This window comes from Mustela nigripes, chromosome 17 (assembly GCF_022355385.1).
Source record: "Mustela nigripes isolate SB6536 chromosome 17, MUSNIG.SB6536, whole genome shotgun sequence".
Taxonomy (NCBI): domain Eukaryota; kingdom Metazoa; phylum Chordata; class Mammalia; order Carnivora; family Mustelidae; genus Mustela; species Mustela nigripes.
This window is the reverse complement of record NC_081573.1, coordinates 45,368,085-45,377,790: the sequence shown is the minus strand read 5'-3', so window position 1 is coordinate 45,377,790 and position 9,706 is coordinate 45,368,085. Positions and strand designations below refer to the sequence as shown.

The following is a 9,706-nucleotide window of genomic DNA, read 5'->3' as shown; positions in this document are numbered from 1 at the left end:
GACCCCGCGTGGGCTTCACCCCGGTTTAGCCTCTGGAGCGATGTCCCTCAGCGGAACAGACTTTTAAAAGTCCTGATTTTGTGCGCAGTTGCTCGGCTGCTTGCCGGGAGCCGGCCCCTCCCCCCTGGGGTCTATCTTCCCGTCGCTTTGGATTCACTTCTCCACCGGTCCTACCTTTCAGAAAGTGGTTGTTTTTCTGTTTCCAGAATTGCTGTTCTTCTTCTCTTTGATCTGCAGATGGATTTTCAGGTGTTTGCAATCTTTAGATAAGCTATCTAGCTGATCTTCAGCTAGCTAAAGTAGCCTCAGCCTGCTACTTCTCCGCCATCTTGACTCCTCCTAGAATTGTATTTTTATGTAATACTGCTCTTATAGACAAAGAGAGAGGGGGGAAGCAGGACATGGGGAATTGACAGAAAGAAAATAGCTTTTAAAAAATTAAATGATAGAAAGTGAAGTCTGAAGAGAAGAAAAACATCAAGCGTAGTAATTTCCACTACAGTTAATCTGAAGCCATGTAATTAAAACTGAGGACAGTAGATAGATAAGACCGGAAGTAATATTTTATAGTACGATTAGCTCACTTGGAGGGTACTTAGTGCTGTTGGAAAATGTGAAGGGGGTGAGCAAAGAAAGCTTAGCGAAAACACTAAATTTTATCACAGCCTTTCAAATTATTTCTGCAGATCCTATTACAGTAAAGTGGGTAGAGAAGGGGCTGCAGAACAAATCATAAGAATTTTTGTATCCAGCTGTCCACTAGTCACTAAATAAAAAGTGGCAGAGGCAGTAAAAGTTGCTCTCATGTCCTGTTCATCACCATGCCATCCTCAGATGCAAATATTGTTTGACACCTTTGCAAAGCTAAAATTTGATGCAAATAAAGACATATTCTCTGATTTCACATATTTTTGCCTTCCAGTAATTCAGAATAACTCTGCCTTTTTCTCTTAACTTTCTGTGGAAAATCCATCTAATTCATTTTCTTTTACAGAACTTACCAAATCTTAGGACTGAGTTTTTATTCTTGTATCAGAATTAACAGTGTATAGTATAATTTTCAAAAGGCAGAACTGTTCTTCTGTTCCATTGCTTCCTCTAGCTTCAGAATAAAGTATTACAATATCTTACATATGTTCTTTAAATGGACTTTCTCTTATTCTTAATCTTTTTTGGGGGTGCTGAGCAGAAAATAATAAATTTACAGAATGGCAGAATTGAGTGTTAGCTTCACTATAAAATATGCAGAGAGCGTGTATGCATGTGTGGGTGTGTATTTTGAAGGAGAGAGACTGAATCATAAGCAGAAATCATTAGATAATGAATCTAAGTATCAAAGTTGAGTAAGAACCCCATATCCAAATAACAAGTTGAGTTACTAAGTAAAAATCCTTTGGTATAATTAAATAGAACAGAAGTAACTATGTACCACTGTTTCCATTGAATTCAATAATATTGCTCCTATATTTATAAAATTAAAATTGAAATAACATTTTTGTTAAATGGATTTTTTTTCTCCATCCATAGAATGCTCAAGTCAAAATTTTAGGATTGAAAAAAGAGATGAGAAAAATGTCATTGAAACAGTCTCCATTCAACATGTGGACAAGACAACAATAATTTTATTGCCTGTACCTCAAAAATAGTTTTTATAGAGCCCTTAAATTATTTAATCATTAAATGATTTCTCTCTCATCTTTGTAGTAAGTACTATCCCAAAAGCACAGAGTAAGAAAAATAATTACAGTATTTTATATTAAATAACATTCTGTAAGATTAGCATACTTTCTAAAAGGTGTCTGTGACTTCTTTGAAGAAAACCTGTAACAAATGTATTATTTTGTGATTTTTTTTTTCCTTTCTTCGTTGTTGGCTTCTTCCTCATCCCCATTTTAATCTTTCCTTTATCTGGAAGAAGTATACATGCCTATCAAAACTATAATTTTCAAACTTTTGTCACTTCTATTCTATTTCAGTTAATCTATTTGTAGTGACAATATATGTTAGGCTGAAGACTATTGCATACAGTTTGATGGCAGCAGGGAATGTAGGAGTCACAGAAGAGTAAAGCATTAGTTGTATTCATTGGTTGGTGATTCCTCCTGTGGAAAAGCAGAAATGTTTAAAGGCCTGCAGATTTCTGAAATGTTTTTGTGGGCTTATTAAATACAGTGGTTTCCAGTATTTGGAATGATCCATGTAAAATCCCTTTGAAAATACCATGTCAGGCTAACTGTTTACTAAAACTATCATGAAAGTTTGATGGTTTGGTAATTTACATTAAACTGGCCATTTAAAGCAGTCCTTATATTTGAAACATGGGAATTTTTTAAAGAACTATTAGTGTGTCATTCCTTATTCTGTCCCTAAGTATTGAGCCCCACATCCAAAATACAGAAAATAGACCAAATAGAAGAAATAAGCAATTATGAGATATGTATGCTACTGCAATAAATCAAGTCATTCATGAAATGTTACAAAGTTGGTAGGATAAATTTTGAGCCCTAAGTTTCCTTCCTGCTTGTACTTAATTCATATACATGAAAAGGGACATTTCTAAAACAGGATTCTGACTATGAGTCCTAATAGTTTGGTGGATTTGTGAACCTAAAAATTGCTATCAAATATTTCAGGATAAGCTATTTCAAAAATCTTTCTGAATTTATGACTGAGGTAACAGAAAAGTAGGGAAAATTATTTTCCAGTAGCCTAAAATTAAGATGATAAATTGGGTGTGAGTTAATAGCTGTAGCTGCCTGTAGGAATTTGCTGGTCTCAGTACCCAAGGGTCGGTGGTTTTAACTGCCATGTTAAAGCTGTGAAAGGCACAGAATTGTAGGTCTGTAGGTGAGATTCCAAGTCCTCCAAAAACTACATCTGAGGTCAAAGGGCAGAACTATAAAAAAAAAAAAAGAAAGAAAGAAAGAAAGAAATCTTCCCAATGGGATAGTAAGAACTCAAGAAAACTTGTCTCATCAGCCCTGGGCTTTAGATTAAGGGGATAGGGGATAAAGAGAGATATGGAGACAGACAGAGAAATAGAGAGAAAAGAAATAACTAATTTCCTCTACATATTCATAGCCAGAGGCCTGCCTCCATTCCTGTTTGGGTTCAAATTTACCTTGTGTATGCAATTCAGGAATTCCTAAACTCAGAAGTTGAAATAAAAATCATCCTGGGCTGCGAAAAAAAAACAAAAAAACAAAAAACAAAAATCTGGCCTAGAAAGATCCATACACACCTATAAGAAGCAAAAGCTACAATTTTGGGGGAGACATGACTTCATTCAAGGATTCCTACAATTATAACCCCAGTTACAAATGAACGTATAACCCAAAATTAGGAAATAAAGCAATCCATCCAAAGAGTTAACAGACAAAAGATAGCAGTATTGATGCCCATGAGTTTTCAGTAATAGCATTATCAGATAAAGGCTGTAAAATAACTGTTATAAACATTTTAAAGATATAAAAGAAATGGAAAACAAGAGAACAGGAAGTATCAAATATCCAGGCAGATTTAAAAAAAGAACTTATAGAAATAAAAAGTTTGTTGAAATCAAAAGATCCATTCTCAAATACAAAGATTCTGAAATTTCCCTAGAGACAAAAAAAAATAAATATTTCCTTCTGAGTTGAACAGTGAGATTCCTTACAGATACTCTTTACCCAAACCACATGCTATTTCACCAGTGCCTTTTGGATCTTAACATGTGACTCTTATAACCTCTAAGAGCTAATTTATTGAGTTCTAGCAAGTCCCAAGCCAGTATGCCATGTGTTAGTTACACTGAATGGCCTCTTCAAAATAAACCACACAACACTGATGTTGATCCTGTTAGATTAAGACAAATTAAAAATCTAATACATAGTTTTGCTGTCAGGTCCTAAAGTTCAAAGGTCAATATGGTATATTGCAATAAGGCTATAGGTTACCCATACCCCAATATTTTATCATAATAAACCAAATAGGGATGAAACACCCAGCAGTAGCCCATAAATCTATTAGCAGTGAACTGTCAATGTCCTATATACCAGGGTAATTTGTTAATTCAGAGCTAGGTCTCTTTTTTCACTAGACCTTGTAAACTCCTTTCTGAAACATCAATAAACCATCTGCTTTGACTTGTTAATCAAATGACTTTATTCAGTCCAAAGCAATTTTTTCCTAATAAAAACAGAGTATTTATCTCCATGGCTATAAAAGAGGATTGTTTTCAACTGTTCACTTATAGTTAAGAAGCACATTTAGTTTGGATTGATTTCCAATGCTTCGGTCATATCTTGTCACTTTCCATTTCTTACACACAGCATCTCAGTTTAGCCATTTAGGAAAAGAAAAAACAGTCAAATTCTGAATGTGGTATGGGACCAGTGCACAAAAACTGAGGAATAAGTTTGAGGAAAGAACTCACCCCAAATTACTGTAGATCAACATTTCAATATCCTGATTTCCCTCTGTCTGGAAGTTTTCTTATCTTTCTAGATAGAATGCTCATACTAGTACTGTTTCTGAACTGAGGTTTCCAGATGTTTGCCTTTTAGTCTGTATTGCTCTGTTCTGATTCACAGGGCAGATAATGTTTATAATAGAAACTTTTTATCCTCTGTTAGGCTTTATTGTGTTAGTGTAAAATAAAGTCAGGTTCAGTGAGATGGAATCTTAGCATGTGAAGCTCTGCAAAGCTACCCCAGAAAATTGACCCCCTTTTCTCCAACCCACCAAACTGACATAAAATGAGTATTTCTGAAGTATCCGTGGGGATATTCTCAATGCTTTGTGAATGAGCATCCTCAGGAATCGTCACGCTTCTTGCACCCTCTGTCCTTGGAGCTTACTGCCAGCTGGCAAATGGGAGCACAGCCTATGACCTCTGACCTTGACTCAGCTCCTCTTGGACTGTTAGAAAAATGATGTCTGGGGAGAGGTCTGAGCATTTGAGTTATTACTAGATTCTGCCCTCTTAAAAAACAAAGAAGAAACTCATAGGTGTCCTTAATGAGCAGAGGCTTCAAATGCAGCACAAATCATGGTGCATTCTGGGAATTGTTTCTCTGGGCACAGCTTCCTTTTCTACTGCAAGTCCCTGAACAAAGGAAAAAATATGCAACAAACAAAAAGTATAATTAAAATGCCTAAAGTGTTTTTACAGACTTGTTTTGATTCTTTTTATTCAGACATTATTTGGTGAGTAACCGTTTAGATTTTTTTTATGTTTGAGGTGACATCGGAGGGGAAGGATCGTCAAACAGTCCTGTTTCCTCTCAATATCCTTTTATCTACTCAGTTTTACAGTGAGGAGAAAAAAATTTCTGAGCCCTTAATCCAAGGCTTGGGCTCTTTGTTGAGCCTAAGAAAGAAAATAGGAAAAACATCTGAGATTTTATTGTTATAGCAATAGGTTTCTAATATTGTGACAAGTTTTTTCTAACATTTTACTTTTATTGATTTTAACATTATTCCCATGAGATTTTTCTCCTAATATTTCCATAAGAAGTATGAACCAAATACATTAAAACTAACTGCCCCTCAGCCATGAAATTCTGCCAAATTAAATATTTTTTCACTTAGTACTAATGAATTCATTGTTTGAACCCCCCACCTTCAGCTTGGCACTGTGTCTTCACACTATCCACAACTAGAAGAGATTACCAGTCATGCACTCGTTAATGTTCTCCACACTGTAGCTCTCCACATTGTAGTAGGTTATTTTCCTGAGGACAAGGAGAGCCTATTACTGGAAATCTTGATGAAAACAGTCCTTCAGCTATGGTTGAGTAATATGATCTTTGCATGAGAGGAGCTGAAGGACAGATTTGCAGACTTTAATGTTAAGAAGGATAAATTGGACTGGAACAAGAATGGGAGTATCAGAAAGTAGAAGAAAATTATGTACATAATTTAAAATGTGTGTTATATTAAGCAACACAAATATATATTTTTTAAGCTTACATTGTCATTATCAAACTGGTTGCTGTGGATTCCCAGAAGCTTCTTATTAAGGGTTAATTTATGCACTTGAGTAATATTTTGGGGGTAGAGAACAGAGCATGATACAATTATATTTAGAATTCAGAATCAAAAAGCCAATTCATACAGTTTATGCCAAACAAAATATGCTTAGCTTGAATAACTTGAATTGACTGTGAGTATGCTCCCCAAATCCCTGAATGGGTAGGTTCTCTTTTAACCTTGTTGATTTGCCTTTTTGGCTTTGTTTTTCCCTAGTAACATACAGTTTGGATTTGGGTTTTGTAAAATATTTCACAGAAAGTTTTACTAAAAAAGTCAGTTATGGGACAGGAAAAAGAAAAAAAAAAAACCCACTGGTTTTAAGAGGCAGACTAAGTCAATGACTCAAAATCCCATGAGGATTGGACAGCACAGTTGAAGGTCATTTTTTTTTTTTTAATCAGATGTGAAGAATCTAAGAGGGTGAATAACGTGCTGGGAAACACTATGGTTAGATTAGGTTAAAAGATCAAAGACAGTGCAGAATATTTATGAAGTTGGCTAAGCAATATGTAGAAACAAGTAATAGGGAAATAAAAAATTGATTAGAATGTCCTACCTGGCAAAGCAATAATCATATAAAAGCTAGTATATAAATGAATACAATGATATATTTCTGTTCCTTTTAGTAGGACTACCCAAAAAAATTGTGTTGCATTTTGAAGATCTTAATAAAGGGAAATTAATAAGACTATATGTTTAGGCATTAAAGGATTAAGAAACTAACATCTCAGTCAAGTTTAATGGAAGTTAATATGTATGGCTTGGCTAAGCAAAAACTGGATTTGGGTTTTGTAAAGTGAAAAAGGGCCATAAACATTTAAAATTTGAGGAATAAATATAAGCTATCTAACATGCCACTAGGGGTTATGTATGTTAGAGAATAAAATTATTTCTCATTTTCTTCTAAATATGAAATTTTTTACTCACCATTAAGAAATTTTAGCTAAGATTCATTAGGCTAAGTTTTAAATGTGTTCTATAATGTTTACTCTTACCATTTATCTTGATCTTATAGTTCTGTGATCTAACAATTCACTAAAAAAAACCTTCCAAACTAGTACAAAAAAGGTAAAATAGTTTCTCTTACTAGAAAATTTCCTATTATAACACATCTTCGTCTTATTAGTAAGATGACATTTTCTGGATTTGGTACATTCCATTTCATATTTTATGTATATAGATATTGATCTCCTAATAATATTTTAAAATAATAGTTTACATGGGTGCCTGGCTGGCTCAGTCAGAAGAACATGCAACTCTTGATCTCAGGGTTGTGAGTTTGAGCCCCGCATTTGGTATAGAGATTATTTAAATATAAACAAACAAACAAACAAAAAACAGTTATATTTAAATAAAATATCAGGAAGCTAATATATGTTTTTTATGTGCAAAATTGCCAATATATCCATTTGGAAAAGATCGCTTTGAAACTAGAAGTTTGCTTCATATTTGTCTTTCCTTTTTTTTTTCCCCCAAGATTTTGTTTATTTGAGAGAAAAGCAAGCACAAATAGGGGGAGCGAGAGATGGGAAAGGAGACTCCCTGCTGAGCAGGGAGCCTGTTGTGGGGCTTGACCCAAGGACCCCAGCATTGTGACCTGAGCCGAAGGCAGACACTTAACCAGCTGAGCTACCTAGGCACCCCTTGTCTTTCCTTTTACCTAATTATATTTGTGGATTCCAGGACCCACGAAATCATGACCTGAGCCTAAGGCAGTCTTTTAACTGACTGAGCCATGCAGGTGCACCTACCTAATTACATTTTAAAAATGCAAATATATTAGGACTTTTTGTTTGGAAGAGAAATACTTCCATTAACTTTTCTGTAAAGTAGTAAGTTTATGACTGGGTGGTCAATTATCATTATATAAAAATATCTCTCCAGTTATTTGTTTTATTTCTAATTTATTTTAGAGAGAACATGAGCAGAGGGAGAGGCAGAGGAAGAGTGAAAGAAGCAGACACCCTACTGAGTGTGGAGCCCCACATGGGACTCAATCTCTGGACCCTAAGATCATGACCTGAGCTAATATCAAGAGTCAGACACTTAACTGATTGAGCACCCCTCTAGTTATTTTTGTATACAGTTACTCAGTGAACTGAGATGCTGGTTAAAAATGCAATCCTGACTCAGCTGGATTGGAAAGAGAATTCAGGAATTTGCATTTTAAATATATTTTTTAAGATTTTATTCATTTGAAAGAGATAGCATGAGGTGGGGCACAGCGGGACAGAGGGAGAAGGAGAAGCAGACTATCCTCTGAGCGGGGAGCTGGATGAGTGGGGCTCTATCTCAGGATAAGGTCTGATTTGAAGGCTGACACTTAACCTACTGAGCCACCCAGACACCCCAGGAATTTGCATTTTAAACCAACATTATAGACGAGTCTTGCATAAATGATCTGCAGGCCTTTTGTGGAAATTTACTCTGGCATTTAAATATGCTCTTTAAAAGTAAGTGGGTATGGAGTTTAGCTTCTAGTAATAATGTTAAACTAAGTAATTTAAACCATGTCTCCTACTGAAAATAATTAGGAAAGCTATTTTTTGAAATTGAAACAAAAATCTGTTTGAGGCCTTGTGATACTAACACCTTGTGAGGTCTTGTGAGAACCTGTGAGATCCAACTAGGAGGACATTAAAGAGGATGAGTCTGGCATTTAGAAGTGTTTTTCCTCTGGAAGTGTCTGCCATATCTTGTAGATCCAAGTGTCTGCCATTTCCAATGAAGATGACCAAAGGGCTGAGAAGCTGAGTAGAGATAGATACTCGGAATCATGAAGTCTAGAGGAAAAACTAGAGTCCCCTCAAAGAGGGGACTAATACCTGATTAAATCTGAGAGGAAGGATGAACCTGAAATAGACCAGCCTAGCCAGGGACTGAAAACCAATGTTATTTCAAATCTTGATCTGATACAGGTGATAGAGTTGCTAGTAGCTTTACCCACTCCCAGAAATTTTTTTTTAAAGATTTTATTTATTTTATTTGACAGACAGAGATTACAAGTAGACAGAGAGGCAGGCAGAGAGAGAGAGAAGGAAGCAGGCTCCCTGCTGAGCAGAGATCCTGATGTGGGGCTTAATCCCAGGACCCTGGGATCATGACCTGAGCTGAAGGCAGAGGCTTTAACCCACTGAGCCACCCAGGTGCCCCCAGAAATTTTTATAGAGGAAGATAAGTTTGTCCTGGGCCATCAACTGTTTCTCTGCAGTTTTCTATGTACACTTACTAGTGTTCAATCAAAATAGAAAATAAGCACAAGAAAAGATAAAACTGTATTATAGAAAATCAAGAGAAATAACACCCAGTACAAAGAGGCTTACACAGATGATTTAGATGTTGGGATTTTAATTTTTTTATTTTTGTTTGTATTTTTTTAATCTTTTTTTTTTTTTAAAGATTCCTTTTATTTATTTGACAGAGAGAGGTTGTGAGAGCATGAACACATACAGGGGGAGAGTGAGAGGGAAAGCTGGCTTCCCACTGAGCAAGGAGCCTGACACAGGGCTAGATCCCAGGACCCTGGGAGATCAGGACCTGAGCCCAAGGCAGATGACTAACAACTGAGCAGCCATCCAGGTACCCATAGGCGATGGGTTTTTAGACACAGATTTCACAATAAAATACTTAATATTTGAGGACACTATATATTCTGATGTTAATTATCAGATATGTGATTTTCAAATATTTT

The 9,706-nt window shown here is 35.7% G+C and overlaps 1 long non-coding RNA gene across 1 annotated transcript in view; it reads left to right on the top strand.

Annotated features, from left to right (window-relative positions):
* Nucleotides 1–9,706, top strand: part of LOC132005752 (uncharacterized) — a 155,146-nt gene that overhangs the window by 58,099 nt on the left and 87,341 nt on the right. The window lies entirely within an intron of this gene.